The sequence below is a fragment of the Haemaphysalis longicornis genome, unplaced genomic scaffold (genome assembly GCF_048455015.1).
Source record: "Haemaphysalis longicornis isolate Haplotype H1 unplaced genomic scaffold, Haemaphysalis longicornis Haplotype H1 scaffold_4, whole genome shotgun sequence".
Classification (NCBI taxonomy): domain Eukaryota; kingdom Metazoa; phylum Arthropoda; class Arachnida; order Ixodida; family Ixodidae; genus Haemaphysalis; species Haemaphysalis longicornis.
The window spans coordinates 81,973,697-81,988,543 of NW_027526361.1; positions in this window are offsets into that span (position 1 = coordinate 81,973,697).

Genomic DNA, 14,847 nt, shown 5'->3' on the forward strand with positions numbered 1-14,847 from the left:
TGCTCGACAACCTTTCGACGCGGAGGGCCGAGCTACATGAATCCGACACAGCGAGGGGCCGGACGGCAATCCGGGGAGGGGGGAAAGGGAGGGCGCGCTTTGCAGGGAGATTATTTACAAAACTGGAAGGCGAGGGACAATGCCTACTGTAGGCGATCTTCCTTTGTTTCCGCCCAATTTCGCTTGGGATAAAAACTGCCATATCAATTAGGCTTCAGATAGGAAGGGGGAAGATAAAAAGGGGGTTATGACGTCATACTGGGGGCAGCATAATTCTGCCTCGTGGTTCACATGCGGTCTCCGGCCCACAGGTTGCCGATCCCTGCCTTAGGGAGACGCAAATTTCACCCAACTTTTTCTTCTAGGGCAGCGCTGAACGGAGCAAGGAAGTGGAGAGAAAAACGAAAAGAAAAACACAAATCTACGCCCAGTGCGATTGTTGTAAGACTAAAAAAAGAAGAAAAAGCGTTTTGCTTCGTTGAGTCACATGTTTGTTGAAGAATGAAAAGTCACACGTAAGTGGTTTGGAGATTTCTTACTATTGCGGCAGTCTCCTTCGAGGTTACGTAGCCCAGCTGTCGTCCGGAGGTCATTATTGCGCAGCTATATATATAAGCCCGAAATAGAAGCGACAGAAGAAAGATAGACGAAGGAGACAACCTATTCTCGTTTTCCGGAGCACTTTGTGTGGAGCTTCCGGATCCTCATCAGATCTCGGTTCCAATGTTCGATACGTCAAAAGACATTCCGCGCTTCGGATTTACAAGTTCGTTACCGCTACTCATGAAAGCGTAAGCGCTTGATTGAAGTAACCATAAATAACGCAAAGGGCTGCTCGAGCCAGACAATTTAGGCAGACTTCGCTATAACTTAAGCTGGGAAGGTTTCGAATTCAGCGTTTCGCGTTCCCCCCCTTTCTTACCCTTTGAAGTCGTGAAAAATGATCATGCGCGTTCGACAAGCAGCGAGCGCGAGTGCGCTTTTCCTTTGTGCCGCCGAGGACCCCTGGCGCGATTTGCGCATGGCAAACAGAACCTATTTCGGCGCATTTGTTTTTCTTTCCTGCTTTATTTTTTGCACGTCCTTGATTCGCAGATTCACTTTTTTCCATCGCTCTCGTTCCTCTGGGGGGTGGCTCCATTTTTGCGAGGGATCCGGGCGTACGTGCCCGGTTTTTGAGTACGCGCTCTTCGTCGTTCGTTAATTTTGGTGCGCGTTTCCCTGAAATCCAGTGCGCCTTCCTCCGCCCTTTTCTATTCCTTCCGAAAGGGCGCGTAGAAGCGGCAGACCTCTTGAGTGAAACAATTTACGGCGCCGCCACGAAACGAAACAATCCGTTCCTTCTTTACGCGCACTGCCGGCCGTTTCCGACGCCTCCTAGTTAAGCCAACAGGCTTCACACCACTTTCGCGAATGTGCTTCTCCGTTCAAGGGTAACGTAACTGTAGGGCCTTGGCATTACACCAAGAGAGAGAAGAAATGAGCGCACGTCTCCGGTGAGAAAGATGGTATTGGGCAACTTTTTTTTTTTGTAAATACAGGAGGCGTTGCGGGAGTGAGCGATGCGTGAGGGTGCGGAGCGTATGGCGTGCACGTGCATGCTGGCGTCTTTGCGCTGGCGGCGGTTGGTGACTAGTTGATCACTGCTACCATGACACTGTTTTGTTGTGGCTTCTAATGTGAACGCATTTTAACTATCCCGACCGCCCTTCCCTCGGATGGTCTTAATTTTTAATAATTTTTATGCGGATGAGAAACGTAAGGGACACGTTCCCTAAATTTTATCGTGGCTTGTGTTTCAAGAAGCTCAGCTGGTGGGACTTTGAAGCACATTTTATTAGCGACGCTTAGAATTTCGGCGCTTCTTTGAGGGTTCCCTATTTTATTGTTTTGTAGCGTTTTCGAGAAATTTGGCCCTCAGAGTTTGAAAGACTTGTTGCTGATTTGGGGCCTAGTTCCTTTGCACAAGGGCATGCTCAACGGCAGCATCACCGCAGATATCAATTTTTTGAGCAGTCCCTTCCTGAGCACATCATGAGCATCATAACGTCGTTGTCTAGGGAGCCTCGTGCGAATGCTGACAAAGACCAAATCGGAATGCTCCTCTTCTCGTCCTTAACTCATATCTCGGAATTCTTGTAGGGAGTCTTCCATTTTCCACCATGGCAAATGTTGGAGCAAGAGTCTAACAGGAAACACTAAATCGTTTATGTTGAATTGCTCAAGGGAAATCGTAATCTCTTTCTCCTTGGACACGGTTGATCGTGCTTCCCCGTTCTGTGATGAGCGAATTCGCAGAGGGACATTAAAAATGCTATGCCGATATAGTAAGGCCCTCTACACCAAGTACCTCAGCTCAAAATCCTGTAGTTCACACAGTTCTTCTGAAAAAAAAAACGTATTTTTGTTTGTAGCAAACGGACAACGCTTTGTAGGTGAGCCTGATCGAAATTGGCCTTCCTAGTAAGGCATCAAGTGGTATCTGGATGCGCTGTTCAGACTCCAGCGGCGTTAAATTCAACCACCGGAGGAGTTGCACCTAAACACTTTGACCTGCGAGGAAGCAGGCAGCTTTCGTACGCTCAATCATGGTCAATGCCACACCCGTGAATTTAACCCGGGCGAAGTGGCATCCTGGTGAACTGAGACACGGCGTAACCTGTAGGGCCGGTTCGATTAGTTGTGCAGTCGCTGTCCATAAAGGTGGGTTAACCCCACGCATGCATGAGGTTTCCAGTGGCATTGCCGTGGGCAACTTCCCATCTCCCTGACCTTTTCGCATGTCCAATCAACAACCGACGACTGGTTCCGGTTATAGGGAGCCAACCGTGTGTTCAGCGAGTGACCTATTGGTATTGCTAAGCCGGCTGGTTTCACGTGAACGTCGCAAGTACGTGACAATTGGCTTCTACGTACGTCCCACTTCGTAATTTCTTTACAAATCTGAAATCCATGAAACTACCTTAAACGTCTTTCACTCAAATTTCTTTGCGCGCCTAGATGGGTATTTAAGTATTTTCATGCATGTTAGACATACGCATTTCAAAATATGTACGTCCAATCAACGTCGGTGGCAGTATTTTTTTATTCTGGATAACACTACGCTTGATCGCTTAGACCGCGTAAAGTTCCGTTTCAGTTATAGAGTAGTCGAAGAGACTAAGCGAACGCATACGTAAACGCATGCGTAACCCCCCCTATCCTTTATTGCGCAGGTAGAGAGAGGTAGAGAGAGACATTTATTGAGAATAAAAGGAAGACAGGGAATATGGTCAGCCTCCTTCGTCCACAATGCCGCGGGTCCGCGCTGCTTCCAGGGCTCTAGCAACCAGGGCCAGTTGCTCCGGTGATGACCTGGACATCGAGGTTCCCCCGCTGCCCAAGGATGAGGTTTGGAGGAGAGGGTGGGTGTGTGGATGAGAGTGGACTAAGTTGTAGGTGGTGGGAGAAAGGAAGGAATAAAAAATAACTTCATCTTTCTTACTCCAGAAGGAGTTGTTGGGCTTCCTCCACCGTGCCCGCCAGCTGGAGCTGCGTCCTAGCGCAGGGGTCAGCCAGACTCGCCTTCCAAAATGAGAGTTGGATAGGGGAGGCGGGTCAACATTGGGTGCTGTTTAATGCTAAGTCGGCTACAGTTCTGGCATTGTCGCCAAGCGAGGGAGATATGTGGATGAAGATAACAGAAATTCTTGGTATGTTCCCGTCGTATCCACATCGCAAGGAGGGGAACGGATAATAATGGCATTCTCCCAAACTTTAGTTTAGGAAAGAAAACTGGCCGGAAATAACCCCAAGGCGTGAATTCATAACTAATTCACTATCCAACCCTTATCTCTGTGGGTGCCAAGAAAATCTAGCCGACCATATCTGTTCAACCGTGCGCTAGATAAATGTTTTAATTTTGTCGGAGCCACTGCGTAAGGCCTTGCATGGTCAGTCTTCCCGGTATTTGTCTAAAACTTTCAATTAGTCGCCACGCGACGGCGGATCACAAGAATACCCAGGTGTTTGGGACGGGCAGAGACGATTGGGAAAGTAGGGGAGAGGCTGAACTTCCGCTGTGCACAACTGGGTGGGCTCGACCACGCTATGCGGGGTCGAGCGCGGCGTCTGAGCCGAGGCAGTGAGCGCCGCGGCCCTTCGCTCGACGTAGCCGACAAATAGTAACGTTGGCGCCGATAGCGACCCTCTGCTCCGGCGGCGAGAACGATGACGGCGATGGCGTTTCCGCGTCGGAGACGCGAGCGGTGCGCCCCGCCTGGCGATTGATTCCCTCCGGCATATCGACCGGACCCGACACCAGGCACTCGTTAATTGAATGGCGTTAAGTGGAGTCGGCCGCGTTTCGCGCATCCGACTACAACGGCGCGCTCATGGCTCCCACCAGATTGGACACCTCCCTCCTCGGTGCGTGCTGGGTCTCGAGTCAAAGAACGGCGGGAGGAAGGCGACGCTGTGTTTGCGCTAGCAGGGCGGCACTGAACTCCTCGCTGAATGACGTGTCACTGAGGATCGCTTGACTGTGCTGCAAGGAAATGTACCATCGTGTGCTTTGGCAACGACATTTGGTAGCGCTTTGTGCGCATCCGTGTTTTTGAAACCTCTTTACCCATCCGATACGTCCTTTATTATAAAAAAATTCAAAAATAGATTTCGTCTGATACCTGCACCAATGTTGGTGCTTTTCACTTATATATGTATTTTCCCCCGCGAAGTTTTCTCCAGTTTAAGAAATAGGCTGCTTACCTTTTTAGACAGCAGTATGCACCAAACTTCAAGAACGAAGTGACGGTGGTGCTTGTAATGAACATAAGAGCGGTTATTTTATAGCCCCATAAATGTAACCTGCAACACTCATCATTACTCTCCTCACCTTTATACAAGCTCCGTTTAGAATCGGGGGCCATCAGTTAGTGCACGTAAGAGGCATTCCCACTATCGCATCAAACTTTACGCTATGTTTCAGTGGGTTGTTACGGTTCTGACAATATCACCAGTAGCACACAATAATAATCTCCAGTGCATATGAAATTTAGCGTATTCCATCCGTCCGTCCGTCCGCGACAGCATGTCTCCGTTGCTAGGCAACGCCCGGGCGCTTTGGGCAAGCGCAGAGGGCTAAGCTGCTAAGCCAAAGAGCACCGAGCCGGCAAGAAAAAGGAGGAAACGTCGTTTTTGTCCGAAGAAACTTTCGCGAGACTACGCTCTACATCCTCATTCGACACTCTCGGTTAGCTGAAGCACGTCTATCATATGTGTGTAGCGGCGTTGCTGTTGGATGAATGAAACAGAGCCATCAATTGATCGTGCGATAGAAGGCCATACAAAATAGTGTGCTGTGTGAATGTCTTTGCATACTTCTATATTCATCACCATGACTTACAACATGAAACCTTGTCAAAACTAAGAATAACCAAGTATCATCCAGCGGAAGAACCACACTGTCACGCTAATCTCGAATATACTACGTGATATACGGCTAACATTCGTTTTCCTTTCTTATGCCACTGGAGGACCATGTAGAAGTAATTCGCCAGTGCAGCGCTCCAAATTGCACATGCCTGTTTCTTTTTTTTTTTTACTTAGTGTCCTCCGTCGATGCCGCATGCATAATGACACGAATCGTCGCGTTATATGCACAGGTCTGAAAAGTGAGTCTGGGGTTTTTATGTTTGCAATCTCTGCAAATGCCGAGAATGTTAGACATCCACGGTGGGAGATAGAGAAGAGACACTCTGCAATGAAGGCTGCATTTTTATCTTTATTTTAGAATCGGGTCAGCTGCAAAATGATGCAACAACTGGAGAAACAACACCGACAAGGCTGCAACTGCGCCCCCTTCGGCCGTTCCCCGGGAAGGGTGCGCATCGAGAGTTAGCGACGTGTTTCTGAGACGTGCATCCCTCCCGTCTTTCGGCAACAGGCGGAGAGGAGTAATCGAACCTAAGACGAGCATTGATCACGGCCTCCGCAGCTCCCGTCCGCCGGCATCGCCGTCATCGGATTGTTTGTATTTCTTTCTAACCCAGCCCGAATGATGGGAAAGGAACAAAGGTGGCTGTTATGATTTGCGACGACCCGACAGCCCGGATTTATATTGCGATCCGTGCAAAAAGACTTGTTTGACTTGGCGCTAGGAATGGCATTTTAGCCTGGTGTTCCTTTTTTCCTCCCTATTTTACTTCTAATCTATGGCCATACAGGGTATTGGTTGGGTGAGGACACATCGACATTTTGTCGACCTTCCGCTCCGAGTTCTTTCCGCGATTTGGGATGGAACAAGGTGAGCACAGAAGCACAAAAAAAAAACTTTTCCGCTCGATTATTCCGCTAATACTTAACCAAGACACAGAAACTTGTTCGTTTAGCATATTTATAGAAGTCCATGCGCTTTTTCTAAAATTATAGACAGGGCAGGCCATATGAAAAATTACCGGAAAAAAATTAGAGGACGTGCTCTAAGGAGCAACGTCTCAGAATATAGGGCCTGCTTGACACCAACTAACGCCTGAAAACTTCGTGCAAGGAAGCTTGTAACTTCAACGAAGCTCTGACAGAACACTCCGACAACAAACTGAATCGACTTAAAGTAAGCCAGATATTTAATGTAATGAAGTGAACTATCACAAGACGCTTGCAAACAGTGCCAGATCGGCCGCTGATTTGCTGGTGTGTATCTATGGTCCTGGAATTCACGCTAATACATTTCCAAACACAGTAAGCACCGCGTACTCCGTGCTTTTGTGTTGTGCTGGCATTTTGCGCACTTGCTCCTCTTGGACATCTTCCACTCATTGGGCCATGCTGCTGATGCGGAACTTTTCTGTGGAGGCGCTCTTTAATACGTCGACAGCAGTGCACCCCCTCCGGAATGATTAGCAGTAGTAGTAGAATAGCGAGGTGGGCAGACCGTAAAAGCGCACCCCGAACACAAATCAGGCCTGAAAACAGCACAAAAAGCCGAAAGGATGGGTTCTGTGGAAAATAGACAGTCTGGGACCGGGCGGCCTTTCTGCATGTGGTGTTTGCTTTAGTGCTGTTTGTTTTTCTTCCAAGACAAAATACGTAGTGCCTGCAAAGTCGAGGGATAAAATTCCTTGCGAAGAAAATAAGTACGCACCATGCGCTAACAGTATTCTCTGTCATGTCTATATTATTTGTATATGTTAAAAAAAGCGAATTTGCCAGCTCTACCTCCCTAAAAAACACGGTTATACCAGGAGCCGTGGCACTCGCTTTATTTAAATTGATGACACGAAAGGTCGCGCAAAGTTAAGTACGTGCAGAGATCGATGTCCACCTTTTGGTGTTGGGCTTATTTGATTTTGCTTATTTGCGCTTAGTGTTTAAAACCACTTGAGGTGCCTTTTATTTTTGTTCTTTTTTTCTGAAAACACAGTTTGAGGGCGGCAAAGTAATTTTGACTACACGGGGATAATAACCTTCGTCGAAATCTCACCACATGGACGTTATCGTTTTCGTGTACATCAGAAAAACGGTCGCGAGGGACGGCGATCGAACGTGGACCCTAGTGGTCAACAGCAAACAGCTTAGCCCTCGAGCAACTCCTGCGGTCACACTTGTCAAACATTTCCAACTATGAAATACCCAAAGTGAGCACACTTCTTTTGTGGCCGGGCCTTCGGTGTTGCGCCGTGGAACCCTTTTGCAGCCTGATTTCACCCGTAAAGCCGCAGTGAGGGAAGGGCGAAGTAACTTTATATCGCCAGCAAGTTGCCGAGAATGACATTTCATTTGGTCAGCCTTGCACTCTTAATTGTCGCGCTACCAGCAGCACGAAGAAATTGCTACATTGGTGCGCATTCTTTTTCCCTGCTGCGGCTACAAAGAGACATGCTGTTTTCATTTGTTTGGAGGGTAAGCTGCAGCAGAGGGTACGACATAGATTGTACGTGGAAGAAAACGCCTGAATGGCACTGACTGCGCAAAGCCAACAATAAATGGTTGAACCTTTCTGTCGTAAACCGGCAATGGTTATTTATTTTCCGGGTAAGTTCCGTTTCGACAGCCGGATATATATATATATATATATATATATATAGTGAAAGAAGTCGACTGACACGTTTCCCGTTTTTGTTGCCAACAGTTTCGGAGTTAGAAACTCCTTCTTCAGGGCTGTATTTTAATTTCTCACATTGCGCCTTTATACAAAAACTTCTGTGAGGGAGGGTTACTTCCCTCATCCCTACAGGAGAGGTCGCGGGTGAGGGGTGTTTCAAACAGTTTGAGCAAGTGAGGCATTCCGATTGGCTAGAAAGGTGGAAGGTGAGGGAAGGGGAAAGAACACGGACGAAAAGGCAGCACGAAAAACGTAACAAGAGGCACACAAGCAAATACAAGATCAAAAACAAGAGTGAGTCCTGCGCGCTCCGCAAATGGTGTAACAGTAGTCAGCAGGAAAGGAAGAAGAGCAGAAAAAGAAAAGAAAAAAAAAAGGGGGGGGGGGGGGGAATGAAGGGAGACGGACATAAGATGGCGGCACAGGCATATATATATATATATATATATATATATATATATATATATATATATATATATATATATATATATATATATACACAGAAATTAGGATTGGCAGTCAAGAATGCCATGCAAAGCAAAGGAAACGATGCGGTAGGCCATTGAAACCGATAATTTTGAAAGGGAGAACGAAAGTGGAGAAAAAATGCCCGCCTGGTGGGATTCGATTCCACGACCTCCAGAATACGCCTCTGCTGCGATGACTACTACGCTACCGGCGGGATGTCTTTCCCCTCCACTTTCACAGGTATTTATGTTAAGGGATTTGTTGCCTCCGCTTGGGGGTGGTAGACAGCGCCACTCGGACTACTCGGCCGAAGAGGGCCTTCTTTTTTACCCCCGGGCCGTGAATCGAGCGTCTACGACATGTCGAGAGTGGTCGACCAGCGTTGAACCCTCTTAAGCTGCCCATGGCACCAAGACTGCCAGAAGAGAGACCCTCGGTATGCATGTAGCGAGTCATAGTGGGAAATGAGGGGCTCGTTGAAAATAATACAGAAATAAGGATTGGCAGTCCAGATTGCTAAAGGAAAGCAAAAGGGAGGATGCGGTAGGTCATTGAAGCAGATGAAGAATTTGGAAAGAAAGAAAGTGGATAAAAATAAGCCTTGAAGAAATAAAAAATAACAGTGTGCAGTATGCTTCCCTATATAGTTTGTTTGGTTTACAAAGGGCTGTAACCGCAACCTGTCATGTTCAGACTCATTGCCCGTGGCTGTGGTTTTAGTTCGTGTTAGCAGCCCCCCTTACCAGTGCGGGAAACATCATATCTCCCGCGTACGCACGTACACAGGAACACAGGGCTTTCTACTGGTAATTAATCATTTGCTCCACGTCTCTCTCGCTCTTGTCTCTCTTATTTCTTGAGCAAGGGTGGATAACAAGGCGCCAGCAAAAGCTAGTTTTCTGAACTACGTAAAAAACGAAAAGACAGTGAAGATGACGCCTATCAAGTGCAACGTTTTATATGATGATAAATCTCGAAGAAAAAGACTATATAGGATAAATGGAAGAAGTTGGATGTCCGCCTCGGTTTTCAGTGTTTTGGTTGAAATATCTCGAAATGTACGTTGAGAAAGTCTAAGCGGGAATCTTCATCGCAGCCCTGTTTTTGTTGCTCCCTTACAGGCACCAATCCTCGATCTTGCGTGAAGTCGGATAAGCCACCAGAAAAAAACTTTTGTTTATTCTTCGTGCCGGCCTCCTTCATAACGGCAGCAAGGAGACAGATGAATTGCACCCCACCCAATTTTCTCACTGTTATCTTTTCAATTTCTCCCGGTTTGATAGTAATCGTAAGAACTAGGAGGTGGAGAAAGTTTATTAGTTTCAGGGCATTTTTTGTAACAAAGTTTGTTGAAGACCGGTGCTTTACGTCGATCGTTTGAGGTTAGTTTCAAACATCTGAAACAAACGCAACTCCAAATATAAATTTAAATTCAGTATAATGTATTCTGTTGTGAAGGACGATTACCACGGGGATGCTTGTAATTTCTAGCTTTATCGAAGAAGAAACGACCCTTTGAGTAGTTTCAATCGGCTTTATATGTGCTGATTACTACAGCTTTCGCTGATGTCGTCGCAACTAACATTCGTAGAAAAAACGATCCTATGCAATAAAAAAACCCGCCCGCATCTTCCCACGGGGGAACTCGAGTAAATGCGTCGCAGAGTGGTGGGGGTATCGCGTGAATGTTGCCTAATTGGGTATGGTTTGGGAATGCTTAATTGTTATTTCGTCTTTATTATTCTTACTTATTGAATGAAGGAGAAGCGAAGGCAAGGAGTGTCAAGTTAAAGTCTGTCTTTATTGCTTGGTGCCGTCAAGCAAAGCGTCAAGTCAAGCGAAAGCCAAGCAAAGACGCCCTTGACGGAATTCCGAACGCGCGCTCCGCCGCTTATATACACAACGCCCGCGTTCGAGGGAGAGGAGTACGGGGGAGAGACGCGCATGCGCACATTTCCGTACACAAGCGCGCGAACTTTCCACGCACCCACCACGCTGTTATCACGTGCGCACGCCCTGCCGCCGTTACTGTTGAGCGCGACGCAGCGCACGGGTAGCTACGACGCATACGCGCGCAGACGCGCTCCCCCCGCACCGCCGCAGCTGTTGTTGAGAGCGACGGAGCGCACGGGGTACCCGCGCTCCTCCCGCACCGCCGCACCTGTTGTTGAGAGCGAGGAGGGTACGGGGGAGAGACGCGCACCTGCGCCTCGACGCGACGCACATGCGCAGTGACCGTGTGGACGGCGCCGACAACATCGACGAGTGACATCGCGAGCATAAGAAATGCTCCGCATTTAAAACGCTAAACCATGAATTTTCGGTCCGCATTACTTGCCCCGAATAGCGCCTTCACATCATTGCACACCCCCTTGGAGGGCTCTACACTAGAACAGGTCCTTCTTGTTTAGAGCAAGTGTTGCCCCGAAACCGGTGAATTCTCGAGTCTTTCTCTTTACGAGGAAGGGTTGCAACGGTTACGGCAACCGATGGGTTTTTTTTTTTTGCCAGTCTTGATCAATCTCCCTTAGTGGGAATGTGGTCGGCTGGTCGCCGAGTGGAACGCGCTCCCGTGCGCTCAGCACTTCCTTAATATTTATAAATGCGAACATACAAAATAGCGGTTTGCTAAACAGCAACGCTGGTAAAAACGTCCGCCGTCGCTTCCCACAACCACTTTCACAACTAACACGCTACGACAGAACCACTTTCGGGCGCCTACAACCAATTCCCTTCCCAACACACCCCACTAAGCGCTATGTACCCCACCCAATACCCTGCCACCTGTCTCTTCAGCCCGTTACTGGCACCCTACACTACGTGGTGTGAGATTGCCAATGAACCCCTACTCTATCTATCTATCTATCTATCTATCTATCTATCTATCTATCTATCTATCTATCTATCTATCTATCTCTCTCTCTCTCTCTCTCTCTCTCTCTCTCTCTCTCTCTCTCTCTCTCTCTCTCTCTCTCTCTCTCTCTCGCTATTTTTGGTCTTTTTTTGAATTCTTATTGAACCTTTACCCTTTGTGCCCAGTAGGTCTTTTGGGGGCCCCTCCGCTGCTATACTCACCGACAGTGGACGCGGGCTTTTGTTCTGTTCCGTGAGCGTCAATTATTGCTTTCGTGTTAAGAAGTGTACCGGTGCAAACATTGTGGTAAGCTGCAACCAGCGGCGGCATCAAGGACCAGAACTACTATTTACTAACTATTTCAGCGCGCTGTGATTTGTGCAGCAAACCGATGGTGCAAAAGCGTTTGAGTAAAATGATTTAGTCCCCACCCAGGTGGTTTTTTTAAATGGAAACAAGCGACTGTGTATATTCTTACCAAGTGTGTTCGCAGCATAAACAATTTTTCGTATTTCAGCCTTGTTCGTACATTCTTGCCGAGCGTTTTCGCAACAGCTCCTGCGTGCATTTTACTCTCGTATTGAGTTCTGACATTTCCCGTTGAAGATGCCTTTTTTTGCCATTTCCGAAGTGAAAGCGTCTGCACAGTGCAACGTCTGCACTGTGCAACGCCCGCTTCATCGTCTAAACTTACTTATTTGGAGCTCGCACGCTAATGTGTCGGGTGCACGGACTTAAGCGTACACAGCGTCGCAGTTTTCGTCTCCATTTATTCTGTTTACTTCCTTGGAATATACGTGCACGATCGTGTGCACATTTTTGATTGCAACTGCGAGTCAAATAAGCTGAAATTCTTAATTTCTTCATCTTGCTCCTACTTTTATTTTTGTGTAACTCCAGCCCACAACTTACACGTTTGCAGTGGCACATATTGGTTCAAATCACACACATTTTCTGGCGCAGCCTGCACAGTGCGAAAAAAAAATTAGGTCGAATGTTTAACGCGGTTGGGAGGGATTAAAATAACGTCCAGAACTAAGTTTGGGTAACACGACTGATGGAAAATGGTGAATGTTTTTTTTTTTCCAAAAGCGGACAAATTTGGCGCAGTTGTTTCGCGAGTCGTTATTGATTGCACCGAGAAGTTTCACCCGTGTTCGCAAACTCCACTCCGACTGCGATGCTTTCGCGGACTTCATACTCATCTGCATTAGAAGTTACCGGATACGTAATAAGGTGTCATTTGCAGCCACTTCTTTCTTCTGGTAATAAACATGTGGCCGCCTATTGTTGTTGCCGACAGTCTTTTATGCTTTCATATAATTCTGGCTTTGTCGCACGTTGGAAGGCATTAGTCACCTCAAGATGTTCCGGCATTTTTTCCCCGGTTCTGAGTAGGAGGATGCGATTTTTTACGAGTGTGGCATCGTTGGGAGTGAGAGCAGCGGCGAACCAGCGAGCCTTTTTCACGGCCACTGTGCCCCAAACTATTGTGCTCCAACATATTCACCGGGCGTAGGCACGGTATCTACCATAGGTAAGAAGGCGACCTGATAGACTTGGACTTCATCTCAAGCTTTGTCTCAAGCTTGCCATTAAGATTGATGTCTGTGCAATAAACCGCCATATAACTGGTCCACAATGCCACGATTGAATTTTCGACCCTGTTAGATACGTAGAGAACATAGTAGAGTGCTAGCCCCAACGGGCCGGTTGAATGCCCTATCAGGCAAGACACCTTGCGGTAACTAAGATTACTAGTATTTTGCTTAGAGCAGTAAGGGTTTCCCGTTGCGTTGTAACACATTTAAGGTTCTATTAGCGCGATATACAGAACTGTGTGGCAGAAATGTCTGCATGAACTACACCAGCTTGTTTCTTTGTCAGTGAATGTACATTTTTAGTATCTGGTCCCAAAGTTCATTCCCCAAACACCCCATGGTTATACAAATATCCTACACCATACTTTCGTTGCTTAGCTTGGCTGACGAGAACAATGACTGCTTGTCACGAACCGTAACGTCGCAGGTCATCAAATTCGTAAGCTGGTTAAAGATACCAACACAGAACCGTGCAGTACCCTCAGGAGGAAAAAAAACGTTAAAGTTAGGGTCTAACTTGACCGCTTCGAGGCACACATCCTGAGGAACCCGTTGGTAAAACGGCGATAGCCGTCAAAAGCACGCACATACTGCGAATTTCTCCCCAAGGTCCAGGAAGCGCCGCAATGAACGAACATAAAAAAAAGAACGTTTTTCGTAATTTCCGGTTGAGCATACGCTTTATACTGCCAAATACCAAAAGAAAGCAATATCTGATGGTTCGAATAGTTGCAAGTTCAGTGACAAGAGAAAAACAAAAGGCGCTATAACAACTTAGGTCGAATAAAGACAAACGGGAGAGATCCGGAAGGGTTCAGACACTGGGGGAGCGTGTTTACGATGCCCTGCGCAGGTGAAGCACAAGGTACTCATCCGCTTGGTATGAAAGGCGGGCTGGAGGGCTCCGTGAGAGTGATATAGCCTTAAAACGAGATCGCAGTCACCATTTAAAGTTTTTTCTTCCAAGTAGGTTTGGCATTGGCATGCCCGCCTTCGAGCTTGCGGCAGTCGTGCGAAACGTTCTGTAGCTAAAAATTGAAGATTGTTACCAGGTATGCGAACACATTTTCATTTTCGATACCTCGCGCATGCACATGAGAGTTTTGGTTCAAACTTGGTGCTGTTGTAGTCTCAGCCGAAATAAATCAACTGCATGCGTTAGGAGGAAGGAAAGTAATTTAATATTTCCAAGCACCCTTAGTCCAGGGGGCCTTCTTTGAGAGCTGTGACCGAGGCTCCCTCGCCCTGAGGGCCAGTAGGAACTGCTCGCCGTGCTGGGGTCAGCCGGAATTGAATTCCAGGATTACATGAGTCAACACTGGGTGCCGAACACGATCCCGTAGTGTGTGGAATATGTTAGAATTAGGAGCGGATATTTTAATGCAGGAAACAAAGTCAGAATGCTGATCATTGATTTGAGGTTGGTGTCAGGGGATAAAGTTTCGCACTACTGAGCAGACCGTCCGAGTTCGGTTCTAGGCTGCGCGGGCGGTTCTATGTTGGAGGTGGAAAAATATGCGTCAATTCACTCCGTACGGGTTGTTACCAGCTAAGTTGTAAGTGCGGCCGGTGTTTCCAATTGCCGTGTTGACGGGGCTGCGCTCGCGCCACCACCGCCACTTCCCGCCGTTGTCACCCGAGCGGTGCTACACGCAGTAGCTCACTGCGCGTGCGCTCTGCTGAGACAAAGAGGCTTTTAAAGACAATAGCCTTTCTTGGGCTACTTAAACCAAGAAATTTTGGTCTGTCTGTCTGTCTGTCTGTGTCTCTCTGTCTGTCTGTCTGTCTGTCTGTCTGTCTGTCTGTCTGTCTGTCTGTCTGTCTGTCTGTCTGTCTGTCTGTCT